Source organism: Solanum pennellii, chromosome 9 (genome assembly GCF_001406875.1).
Source record: "Solanum pennellii chromosome 9, SPENNV200".
In the NCBI taxonomy this organism is placed as follows: domain Eukaryota; kingdom Viridiplantae; phylum Streptophyta; class Magnoliopsida; order Solanales; family Solanaceae; genus Solanum; species Solanum pennellii.
In genome coordinates this window covers 19398950-19413312 of record NC_028645.1, presented here as the reverse complement: position 1 = coordinate 19413312, position 14363 = coordinate 19398950, and the positions used below count along the sequence as shown (strand labels likewise).

General features: G+C 37.9%; 1 non-coding gene across 1 annotated transcript; it reads right to left on the bottom strand.

The window, feature by feature from the left end:
• On the bottom strand, positions 1–107 carry LOC114074115. Its single transcript, XR_003574597.1, has one exon. It is a non-coding gene; the product is annotated as a small nucleolar RNA R71 (small nucleolar RNA).
• Positions 108–14363: the final 14256 nt, after the last annotated feature.

Sequence of the window (14363 nt, the reverse complement as noted above, 5' to 3'; positions counted from 1 at the left end):
AAGTTGAAGAGTGACATTCTAAATTTCAGACAGAAAGGTGGTGAAAACTTGTACCAAGCTTAGGATAGATTCAAATCGATGTTGAGGAGTTTCCCTCATCATCATCAATCTAATGAGGTGTTAGTCCACACCTTCATTGAAGGTTTGGATCCTAACACTATGATTTTGTTGGATTCAGTTGCAGGTGGACAGGCCAGGCCTTAGATAAGATCAATGTTAAATTATACACCTTATTGAACCAGATTTCTCAGGAAAATCCTTAGTCAAATGGAAGTTGACTGAAATCTGCAGTTCATAAAACTGCAGTTTTTATTAGAAGATTGACGCTGTGACTGCTTTGACTGCACAGATTTCTGCCATGCAGAATATGATGAGTACACATTTCAGCAACATGGCATTGGGACAACAACCGTCTCAAGTTAATGCAATTCAACAACCACTGTCTTGGTGTGAGATCTGCGAAGGAAGTGATCACAATGCAGGTATATGTGGTGCAAACCCAGAATGTGTAAGCTTTGTAGGAAATCCTCATAAAGGAGTAGGCCAACAAAATTATGGGAAATCATATAATCCAAGTTGGTGAAACCACCAAAATGTTTCTTGAGATTGGAATCAGAATCAAAGCCAAGGGCAGATTCAGTACAGGCCTCAAACGAATTCACAAGGGTACCAATCACGGGTGCAGAGGAAACAACCTAAACAACAATCTGGGAACATGAGTGTTGAGGAGATTCTAAAGAAGATTATGGCGGATCAAGCTCAATTAGCCGCAGATGTGCGCAACAATCAGTTGGCCACTTAGAACCTGGATAAAAAATTCGTTCACTTTGCTAGTTGCCCACAAGGAGGGTTGCCTATTAACACTTAACAAAATTCTAAACATGTAAATGTTATGAGTACTTGCAGCGGATTGCAATTGGAGGAGTTAGCTCCCAAGAACAACAATACTGAAGCGGTAAGCAAAGAGAGTGGACCAAAACAGGTTAACCAGAAAGAAAATGAAGTAGTTGCTCCCCCTGAAAAAGTGCAACCATTAAAGAGACCACCTCCTCCATTCCTTCATAAGTTCAAAAAACAGAAAGAGGATGAATGTTTTGGCAAGTTCCTTTCTCTTTTGAAACAAGTTCTCATTAACTTGCCTTTGATAGATGTGTTGCAGGGTATACCCAGGTATGCAAAGTATGTGAAGGAGGTTGTGGCGAATAAAAGAAGAATCATAGAATATGAGACACTGGAACTTACTGAAGAGTGCAGCTCCAAGATCTAAAACAAGTTGCCCATTAAACTAAAAGACCCAGGTAGCTTTACTGTGCAAATTACTATAGGTCAAAGTTTCCATGCCCGAGGTTTGTGTGATTTGGGAGAAAGTATAAACTTGATGCCAACTTATCAGTATAAAAACCTAACATTGGTAGTCCCAAACCAACAACCATAATGTTACAATTGCTAGACAGATCTGTAGCAAGACCAGAGGGTGTGGTAGTGCAGGTGAGATCTCTAATTTTCCCATTAGACTTTGTGGTACTAAATTTTGAGCCTCATCCATAAGTTCCATTCATCTTAGGGCAACCTTTCTTAGAAACTGGAAGGGAAATGATAGATGTGGCATCTGGGCAACTCACTATGCGAGCTCATGATAAAGTAGAGATGTTTGATGTGTACAAAGCGTTAAAGATGCCACATGTATATGAGGAGTTGTGATCCATTAAAGTGATAGATCTTGAGGAATAATCTAAGTACATAGCTGCCAAAGATCCTCTAGAGTGAGCGTTGAGGGGGGATGACATTTATGGAGACGCTGAGGCACATGAAATTATGCAATTCTTAGATGTGTCGCTAATAGTAACTTCTGGAGAATGATGAGAGTCATTAAATAAGGTGTTAGGTCCTCCACCTAAGCCCTCCATTGAAGAAGATCCTAAGCTGGAGTTGAAAGAGCTGCCAGTCCACCTCATGTATGCATTTTTTGGTAAAGATAAAACTTTACCAGTTATTTTGTCTGCAGCACTATCTGAAAAACAGGTGGAAGCGACATTGTTGATTCTCAAGAGGAGGAAAGCAACCTTGGGTTGGAAAATGTCTGATATACATGGTATTATCCCAGCTCTGTGTATGAACAAAATATACACGGAGGAAGGGTACAAGGCATGTACACAACATAAGCGGAGGCTAAACCTTGTGATGAAGGATGTGGTTAGAAAAGAAGTGATAAAGTGGCTGGATGCAGGGATAGTATACCCAATATCAGACAGCAAACAGGTAAGTCTGGTGCAGTATGTGCCTAAGAAGGGCGAGATGACAGTAGTAACTAATGATAAGAATGAGTTGATCCCCACTAGAACAGGTACTAGGTGGAGGATATGTATGGACATCAGGAAACCCAATGAAGCCACCATAAAGGACCATTATCTGGTAACCTTCATTAATCAATGTTGGATAGGTTGGTTGTACAAGAGTATTACTATTTCCTTCATGGGTATTCATGTTATAATCAGATAGTCATTGCACCTGAGGATCAAGAGAAGACAACATTCACATGTCCATATGGCACGTATGCGTTTAAATGTATGCCATTTGGTTTTTGCAATGCCCTGCCTACTTTTAAGATATGCATGATGGCAATTTTCCATATGGTGGAAGATTTTGTGGAATTATTTATGGACGACTTCTCTGTGTTTGGTGAGTCTTTTGATCTATGCTGAACTAACCTTGATAGAGTTCTTTATAGGTGTGAGGAGATCAATCTGGTGCTGAACTAGGAGAAGTTTCACTTTCTAGTGAGAGAAGGAATTGTGCTAGGGAACAAGGTATCAAAGAGTGAGTTGGAGGTAGACAAAGCAAAGGTAGAAGTGATTGATAAGCTGCCCCCTCCAATATCTCTAAAAGTAGTGCAAAGCTTACTTGGTCATGTTGGCTTTTTATCACATGCCAAGACCACACCCTAGAAGTTAGGGTACAATCTCAGATTGTAACCGGCATACTCGACCTCTCGGAGGTCTTATACAAGACCTTTCATATCATTCACCGCATAAAAATAGTGAAAAGTAGTGCGGAATAAAAGCTTTTCACAAAACATAATATAGTCTTCAAAATCTCTTTCATATAAAAGTAATAGGAAATACTAAGTCTTAATCTCATCATATTAAGACACAAGAATTCTTGGGACACGGCCCATACTTAAAAATACGAATATAGAAACACTTAGTCTATTACAAAACTTTGAATGAAAACATAAAAGACATATATGCCCTCGAGTCAAGTGAGGACATACTTCAACTTCTCTTGAACGATCTTCTAAGTCCAAGTCTTCACTTCTCAAAAGCTCCTCACTTACCAAGAACTATATAGATAGATAAAAGCATGGAGTTAGTACAACCACATGTACTAAGTATGGCATTATCCATAAAAATCATGAAAAATGGACATTTATTGGAGATATGCATCTTTTCATTTAAAAATCATATTATAATAATAAGAATAATATTTAACAACTTAAGAACACATAAGGAAACATTTAAACAACAAATCATAATTTTTGACCCACTTAACAGTGAGGTACATTCACTGTACACTGACTAAATTCACTATTACAGTGAATTGCTTAAACTTCACTTTAGACACCTTTTAGCATGTAATCTTCCCACTCAAAGCTATCCTAAGACTCACTTAAGCAACACAAAGAGAGACCGCTCATACACCCTCTCTAGTCACGGCCTAAATGATCCCCAAGACTACTTATAATGAGTGACATACACACTTCAAGATATCAAATATATCAACATATAAATAATATGTCATTCTCCTTCCAATGGCTATCAAAAGACCTATTTAAGTAAATCAAGAAGATAACGTCCATAGTGACCTCTTCAAGATTACCTAAACAGTCCTTAAGACTACCTAAAGCTTAGATCATGTCCACAAAATCAACCAACTTTCCTAGCTAGAGTCATCCTCAAGACCTCCAAAGATAAGACATGAAGAGATCATCATTTATGCCCTCTTCACACTTTAGCTAAGGAATGCTTAAGTCACTTTAGATAAGGTACTCATTTATTTACACACTTCTTAACATAAGTCATTAGTTCATTAGTTCATTAAGACTCATACATCACATAAAGGACATTCAAGTAATGGTCTTAGACAAGACCTAGGAACTCCACATAACACCTTCAAAGCCTATTGTGCAATGTTTAGATAGCGTTCCATACCACCACCTAAACCTCATAAACTTCTCCAATGCTAATAGGTATTCCACATGATGAGAATAGGCAATAACCGACATAGACCATGATAGCAAGACATGGAATCCGGAGTTCTATCCTACTCCGATGAGGTTGTTCTTTTTGCCAATGGTAGAACTTGGACACATCTCATGTAAGCACATGGTTAAGGAATATGAAGGGCTTCTTTGTATTATAGTCTCATATTTAAATAGAACTACTTTTCCTTACCATACTCACTCGGTGCTAGCCTTCGTTCTCATAGAGTAATTCACATTAAGGTTCATATAAATGGGTCTCATATCTAGTTCGTGACCCAATTACATTCAACCAACCAAAGCAAGGTCCACTAGGGTATATCTCACTATGGCTACAAGAAACTCATTGAGACTTTCCTAAGGTATGATATGATGCCATTCCAGCCAATCAACTTTAAGTCCATCACTCATTACATGAAGGATACCATTATGGTTAACTACTTCATAATTTATAACCTTACCACTTGGTTCAAGGTTCCACATAAATGACCTTCGTATCATCATGCAAGGTCTCACCTATATTCATTTATTCAAGACTAAGACCCTTTAGGTTCCTAAGTCAAGAAATCACATATTCACAGAAGAATCAAGTAAGGGACCCAAGTCTACCTAAACAAGACACAACATACTTCGATTTAACACAAATGCCTATCTTCCTTTACACTCTTAGGAATGAACCTTAACCTTATCTAGTCAACCTATTCATTACCTTAACATTATCAACCTAACCGTTTTAGACTCATCTAGTCAATTTAGGATCAACCATGTATCAACTCTAAGACTACACACTTAACACATAGCCATAACATAAATTGATTAACTAAATAGTATCAATAGTCTAACACATACTTTCACATACAGGTAGATATGATCACACATCATCAAATCAACTACACAAATAGTCATATAAGTTCAAGTAGTGCCGACAAATCCATGATCATCAATATTCTAGAAAGTAACACCGACAAGGCCATATTAATTCACATAGCACCTCCACCAAAGGTGGACCAAACCAATAATAATATAATTGAAGTATCAATAACATCAAAATAAAGAAAATGGGGCATCATACCTCCACTTCATCATCAACACTTCAATGCAATGCTAATTACTCAATTCGATAACACAAGACCCTTACCGAAGGCCATAACCAACAATTCAACATAAAAACTACAATAATCAATAAACTAGGTTAATTCAATGTATCTTCATCAATTCAACACAACCTATATATCAATTTACTATAATAATTACATCAACGAATAGCCCACAAAAAGCTACATAAGAATTCATCAACATTAGATCAATATTAAGTAACCAAAAACACAGTCAAAATCTAAGGCTCATCCAATTCATGAATTCATAGGTAATTTTATATTGAAATAATCAATACAATATCAATTATATCATAATTCAATGTTTATAAATCATTTATGCAAGAACCCATCGTAGAATCATGAAATTGGACAATTCAACTTTAGAAAACATCTTGAGAATTGGGATCCTTGATGAAACAAGTTTCAAGGATCAAAATCCATACCTCAAGGATGATAATTATTCACTTTTATGAAGAATTTCCATTCAAAACGTTACACCAAGCTGTTTCTTCAATTTCGACTTCAATGGAGTCTTTGAGAGAATTCTAAGGGATTTTGGGGTTTTTATTTGGAAGAATGAAATATCCTAAGTGTTAAACACTTATATACTTGTTAAAAATACCCAATATACCCTTAATAAACCGCCAATACATCTATTTATAAGTGGGGTGAATTTACAATTCACCTCTTGACTTGGAAGCAACCTGCACAGGAAAACAGCTTCCACTGACGACTTTCATCGACGGGGCGTCACCCCACTGACGGGCCGTGCTGGCAACCGTCCATGAGTTCAGAGACTTTACAAGTCTCTCTTACTTCCCCCAGGACAATTCCCAATCGACGACACCCATTGACGCGGCGTCAACAGGCCTACGAGCTGTCGATTGCTCCGTCATTTGGGGTCTGTCTAGGACAGCCTCGCCAACAGGTTTGGGTCCTTCCTTCAAGGACCCTTGGATGGTCCTTGAGGATAATTTCCCAGACGTTTATAACCCAAATATTATCATATATTATTTTAACACCTCTCACATAAATTTCATCCAAAACAAACATATAAAACTCGACGGAACACGCCTAGACGCACAAGGTCACTTCAAGGCATATCTTTCGAACGTCATGGACGTTCTTGGACATTTGACCTCCAAACTTCTCGAAACTCAACAAAATACTTATACATGCTATAATAACTCATTGAAGGACCTTAAAACCTCATGAAACACACATAATCACATAGAATCACATATGAGGCACATAGGTGACTTAGTCGTTGAACGTCTTAGCCGTCCGTTGACGTTTGACTTCCAACTCACCTAATAATTTATCTAATGCCTCTATACAATATATAAGATATATTTAGGACCTTATACCATCCATACCAACATGTTAGGCTCTTGTTAACTTAAGTCATTTTTGGGGTCTTACACTTTTATAGGAGGTTCACGAAGGACTTCTCTAAAACTGCAAGACCCATGTTATTTATTTGAAGAAGGATATGAAATTCTTGTTTGATGACAAATTTTTGGAGACATTAGAAATGCGAAAGAGGAAGCTGATTGAGGCTCCTATTCTTATTTCTCCAATATGGGAACTTCCATTTGATTTGATGTGTGATATAGCTGTTGGAGAAGTATTGGGGCAGAGAAAGAACAAGGTGTTTCACTCCATATACTATTCTAGTAAAACACTAGATGCAACCCAAGCAAACTACACTGTGACTGAGAAGGAGATGTTGGCTTTGGTGTATGCATTTGATAAATTCAGGTCATATTTAGTGGTAACAAAGGTGATAGTCTACGCTGATCATGCGACTAATAGGTATTTATTTAACAAGAAGGATGCAAAATCTATGCTAATTAGGTGAATCCTACTACTGCAAGAGTCTGATATGAAAATAAGAGATAGGAAGGGAACGGAGAACCAAATAGCCAATCATCTATCCCGATTTGAGGACTCATCGCATGTGGTGAATGATTGTAAAATTCGTGAAGAATTCCCTGATGAGCAGTTGTTGGCATTGGACATTGCATAGGTACCACGGTATGCAGATATTGTAAATTTTCTGGTGAGTGGTTTATTTACACCTGGGGAATCAACACATAACTGGCAGAGGATGAAGTATGATACCTGATTTTATATATGGGATGAGTCGTAGCTATTCAATCAAGGTCCAGATCAAATGATGAGGAGGTGTATAGCTGAACAGGAGGCAACACAACTATGGGGAACATCATGGAGGCAAAAGAACGACACACAAGGTATTAAAATCTAGTTTCTCTTGGCCTACTTTATTTTAAATATGATGCTTTGTTTGTGAAAGGTTGTGATCAGTGTCAAAGGATGGGCACCATTTCCAGGATGCATGAGATTCCATTGAACAACATTCTGGAGTGGAGATAGTAGATGTATAGGGGATAAACTTTATGGACATTCCCGTCGTCCCAAGGTAGTCAATACATTCTAGTCGCAGTGGACTACATGTCCAAGTGGGTGGAAGCTGATGCATTACCAACAAATGATTCCAAAGTGGTTGTCAAGTTAATCAAGAAACACATTTTCACTAACTTTGGAATGCCAAAGGAGATAATCAGTGATGGAGGTATACATTTCATCAATAACTCCATTCATAGATTGTTAGCAAAGTATGGGGTAAGGTAGAAAGTGGCAACAAAATATCATCCCTAAACTAGTGGGCCGGTTGAGGTATTGAACAAGGAGGCCAAGCAGATCCTTCAAAAGACTGTGAATGCCCAGAGAAAAGATTGGGCTGACAATGTAGATGACGCCTTATAGGCGTATCGGACTGCTTACAAGACACTAGTAGTGACTTTTCCTTATCGAATGGTGTTTGGAAAAGCTTTTAAATTGACGGTCGAGTTGGAACACAAGGTGTATTGGGAAATAAAGAAATTGAATCTTGATGTCGAGTTAGTCGGCAGGAAAAGGGTCGCACAGTTGCATGAGCTAGAGGATTTTAGGCTTCATGCCTATGAAAATGCGAAGTTATACAAAGATTTAGACTAAAAGGTGGCATGACAAGCATATTGTGTCATGTACCTTCGAGCCTGGTCAACTATTGTTGTTGTTTAATTCCAAATTAAAGTTGTTCTCTGGAAAACTTTGTTCTAAATGGAGTTGTCCATTTGAAATGGTGAGAATGACCCAACATGGTGCAATTAAATTCAGAAACAAGGATAGAAGTTCTACGTTCCTTGTAAATGGTCAAAGGGTCGAGCATTATTTCAAAAAGGATGTGGATCGTGAGCTCGAAGCACTCACACTGGATGATGAGTAAGTCCTGCGATGGTTCATGCCACAACGTTAAATTAGGAGCTTCACTGGAGGCAACTCGTGAATTATTGTAATAAGTAACGAATATTTTGTTTTTGATAGTTCATTTTCAGTAAAAAAAAACAAAAATATACGAGTCATGCCATGACCGAAACTAAGGCGCTAGATGTGAGGCAACCCATCATAGTTCATATGGTGATATTCGGTCTAGAAATACAGAAAAATATTCTTAAGAGGACTAATTGTAGCTCGCGTGTCAAACAATGTGTTCCAGATTTTGCCTCATTGAAGAAATTTGAGGCAAAGCGCCTCGTGAAAGCCCCGCTTTGAGAGGGAAAGATCAAATATGAATGTGACAGTAAAAAGTTTCTACGTCATGAAAATCAACTACCAAGTCATAGCCCCATGTCGCAAGGCTAGGCCTTCATATTCAGTCAACAGGAATTAAAATTCCAGATGACCTTGTATAGCTAGCGCGTCGCGAGGCTAGGTAGTTTTTTGCCTTTTTTTTATTAAATTATATGGTTTTTACCCATTTTAAATAAAATAACCTGACCCCCCCCCCCCACTTTTCCGATTCTAAATCCTAATTTTCCCCTCATTCCTCCCCATTCTCTCAACATTCTCTCGTTCTGTTTTCCCTCTCTTTTTCCCCAAGCATATTTTTTGGTCCTCTTCCCTGTCGCGCGGCTAGGGTTTTTGGTCGCTCGTGTCTTTTTCTTTTCCTCCGCGTAGCCCAGGTATATCTTCATTCAATTTCTATGAATTTTATGCATATGGATTGAGTTTAATAGTTGTAGTGGGTGATTTGTTGATTGGGGAGAGGGAAAATGAAATTTGTGTAATAAGATTACTTGTTTCATGAGACATGGATTGAAATTGTTGTTAGGGTAATTTGGGGGTGCAAGCCCAAAAAATGTTTCTATTACATTATGTGGGTGAGGGAAAATAGTGTGTTGTTTGGCGCGTTTTGTTCGAATTCTTGAGTAGAAACATAATGAGTGGGTTATGGATATGGGTTGTGAGCGTAACCAAAAAGGGGGCTTGTTTGAGGATAAACAAAAATCTTTTTAATTGTTGCTTTTGAATTCTTGAGTAGAAGACACAATTACATGGTATATTATGTGTTAAGTTATAGATGTAGAATTCTTAGGTTGCACCATCTAACTAATTTTGTAGGGCATATTATATTGTAAATATAAGACCAGGTAACACATCTATTGCATATTTAAGTATGTTGTGCTACTGTGGGAAGTATGCGTATCTAATTAGAACTACTATGAACTGAGTTTTGGATGGGGTGTGCACAACACCCATATCTTGTTCTTGGTTGTGCTACTTTGGGGCTGAACTTTGGTATATTTTGCAGGTAATCATGTCTACGTTACAATGCCCCGACAAAGCTTTGGCTCTGCCAATTCAAAAGAAAAGGCCAAGAAGCAGAAATGTTCCACTAGCACCTCGGGCTCCCAAAAGGCAAACAAAATGATACGGAGCCAAGGTTGTGTCGAAAGAAGGAAAAATGCAGTGTAAGAAGCATACAGAGGCTTCGTACTTCTCTTATGCATGCATTGATTGAGATAGCTTAGCTCGTGAGTTCCCGCAAATCTTGAGGCGGATGAGAGAGCTTCAAATGGGGTTTGCATTTGCAGATCTAGATGAATTCAACCTTAACATTGTCCATGATTTCAATGCGAATAGGGTGTCAGAAACACGCTCGCACTATGTCACTGTTCGGGGTAGAAACGTGCCTATCACAACAGCGAGCATCAATTCTATCTTAGACACGTCTAAAGACACGGGCCAATTGAATCTAACCCGGCTGAAAATCCGACCTCCTTACTAGGACATCCAATACTTGCTTTGTGGACCTTAGTCCATGGATCAGTGGACCAAATATAGCAACAAGAGATATCACAAATCTCTTGCTTATGCTCGAAAGCTCCGAGAAACATGGGTTTTGTTAAATGTGGTGATAAACTTCTTGATTCCAGGCACGCACTATACGGACATCACTCTTGACGGGGTATGTATATTGTATGTGCTGATGACGGATATGGAGCTCAACATAGAGGCCATCATTAAATAAACTATGCGGAATACTCGAGTTCACAAGGGCTACATGTATGCATTTGGGGGACTTATTACGAAGAGATGTCATATTTAAGGTGTTCTAGAGGAAATCTTGGATTACATGGCACCACTGTACCCAACAACATTTGATATTACACGTACTAAAGGGCCTGACACTGATTTAGGCCCCACTCTCACCACCACGGAGCGTCACTAAAGAGATGAGTTGATCATGGAAGAATGTATGGTTTGGATATGTTGTGGCACAGTACTGGTGGTAGAGATTCTTGAGATTAACAGGCGTTACCCACTTAATGCTCATCCTAAAGCATTATTGGGTATTGGTTTGGAATTCTGGGAGCCGACTGAGAATGACATCCCGATGGATGAGGAGAACTTACGCACAGGTTCAAATATCAACTTGGATTCTAAAGAAGATATGAACCCAACCCATGCAGGTGAAGATGTCGAGGGTAATGACACCACGGAGGATTTATTAGGGAGTTGTTTACCTTAACCTTTGAACTTGGTTGAAATTTTTTTTGTAATGCACTGGGTACGGTGCTGTTGTATAAATGTGGGTGGTTGTATGTCTTATTGGTGCAATATGTATGAATTTCATGTTTTTGATTTTATTTTGGGTTTCTTGGTAGTTTTTACGATTCTTTTGCCAAGGATAGTCCCTTTGAACCGTACAAAAGTGCAAAAATATTTTGTCAGTAGGATTGAGTCTAAATTCATAAATTGAGTCAAGCGATCGAATGATAGATGTATGAGGACCGTCTTAAGGGCAATTTTGTCATTTGAGTCGTATATTGGATTGTATTAAATCTATAACTCTTAGAAAATCATATATATGAAAGAGAATATTTGAATTGATGTATGAATGCAATGAAATTTTAGGCATGCTACGGAAATATACAACTTAAGCTTAAATGAACCTTGAGTGTAACTTGATTCTGTGCTGAAATTGGTCTTTCTGAATACAAATTGTGCCAAGAGTGGTGAGCTTTGTGATGATATACATGACATGTTTTTGAGTCTAAATCTTGTCTAGGTTGTTATTGTAGTGAAATCTAGGTGTTATTGTGCTTAAAAAGATGACAACAAGCTTTCTTTTCAAATGGTTTAGAAATTTAGCCTGTTCAATATCCCTAGTTGAGCCCACTTGAACCTGTAACCTTAATTTTTTTGGAACACACAGAATAAGCCGAACCCCTTTCATTGATCCCATAATTTTGATCCTGACCCCTAATGTACTGTGTTAGGATGAAAGCTAGAAACAAAGTAAACAAATATAGAGAGGGTGATGAGGCGTAGTTGTGATGGTAAAGGAAAGGAAAAGGTAAGGCAATGCCTCAGGAATAAGAAACTAAGTGGCCCGGGTCCATAGCCCATTCTGCACTTTAATGGAGGGAAACCGAGTTGAAGGTGGCTAACTAAGTGACTACCTTGATGATTGCCCTGGACCTAACAAAAGGGTATTGTGCACCTTAACCCAAGAGAAATATCTAAGTCAAGGGTGGATTTTGTTAAGTGTTGATAAAAAAATTCAATAAAGGAGCAAGAAACCAAATGCAAAGGCTGGTAATACTTGACAAAGAAGATGGCGAATGAAATAGAAAAGTTGTGAATGTAGAGAAAAAGTTGAACATAGTGTAGTAGGGAGGACGAGTCACTATTGTCATCTAAATGAATACTCATTGACCTTGAGCCTACATTACAACCCGAACAAGTCCTTTTAGATTTTGAGCACGATACATCTCATTAGTAGAGATGTACATAATGGAAAATCTTATGGTTCTCAATGCATACATGTGCATTCTATTCTTGAGAATTAGTTGTTTTTTATGCTAAATACTTAAACTATCTTCAATTGTAGCCTGTGTGTATGGATAATTTATTGGCATGAGAGGCACTTGTTGTGGGAAGTAAAGTGATAAGTATTGGTGACATGTTTGATAAGAGTGTTGGCTGCAAAATATTGTCAAAGCATGCACATAATATATGCATATCATGAGGTGAAATGTGTGGATATAATCATGAGAAGATTTATGGGAGAAATGGTTGAAGTATAATCAAATGTAGGGAGTCTAGGTCTAGGAGTTGTGAGTATTTGTTCGAGGATGAACTAAGCTTTAAGTGTGGGGTAGTGATCTTGGGCATATTTATATGCTCGTAATGCTAATTATGTCCGCATTTATGCCTATTTTGAATTCACAAAGTATGTATTTAGAGTCGTATCGATTCAATTATGTATTTATAAGCTAACCGACATGATTAGTTCTGTAGGGAAGCTTATTGGAAGAAATGTGCACAAAAAGGGACAAAGGAAGCAATCTAAGGATTCGAGACAAAAGGAATCAAGGAATAACATGAAAGAAATGCTCCAAGGAAATTGTGTGATGCCCTCGCATCGCGCAAAAGGAGAAGAAAATTAGTTCAAGAATGGATATTTGAGGCAGAACGCGTAGTGTCGCTCGTGCGTCGCACGAAAGAGACACACACCTTGAACGGGAATTTGAAGATGCTCGCGCGTCATGGGCCTGAGGCTCAATTGGCTGTTTGGACCTTCAGTATGAATAGGGTTTTATTTTATTTTTATGAATTATTATTTTCTAATTTTCAAAAGTGAACAACTAAAGAATGTCGCTTTGAAGTTTTTAGGGTTAATTCTCTATCTATTTTCCTTTCAATCTTATTGTAATGATTCATAACCATTGTAAGATTGATTATAGGATTATGAGAACCTAAATACCCTTCTTCTAGGGTTATGTCTACAGGATGAATGTAATCTCTTAAGTTTGATTTTGGGTTCAGTATTACTATCGCATGAATCTCTCTTTTGTTCTTATTTTTTGTATTTCATGCTTGATCACCATAGAAATAAATCTATTGTCCAAAGTGAACTCGGGAGAGGAATAAGAGGATAGATCGTGGGGCATGAAGAGCTTGTTGAACACTAAATAGCTAGGATTGATTTGTCTCTAGGATAGGGATATACCTAGAGACATTGCTTGGGTCACCATATAGGAAGATAACTTAATGCTCGATATTTAATCACTTTATCCCCGCTCAATGATGTAGTTAGAGTGTTATGTATTGTAGGCAAGTAGAGGTTAGGAGACCATGATCATCCATCTAACCATGTGATCCAATGATTCGATAGTTCAATAAATACCCATTTTAAATGATATTGATTAAATGATTCCTGGAAAGAGTTGAAGCCATGGATATTTCCCAAATCATTGTTTGAAAATCAAGAATTAGAATCATAATAGTTATAATTTACTTTGTGTTAGAAGTAGGTAATAATTAACCTTCAAAAATCTACAAATTTTAGTTGTGTTGAATTACAAGTTAGAAAAATTGACAAGTTCTGCTCTTAAGTGCATGTGGGTACTATACCCAGCTCTCTTAAAGAGCCACTTTATTACTTTTACGATCATGTGCACTTTCGTCTATGATTTGACCGCAACAGCTTCCAATTTAACAAGAATATCTTGTAGAACCCCAATTAGTTTCGTCACAGTAACATCAGCCATAAGTAGCCACATTGAAGTCAGTTTGGGAGCTCCTATGCTTAATTTCATGAAGATGGACACCTGCATCGGATTTATGCTAGCACCCAAGTCACATAAGACCTT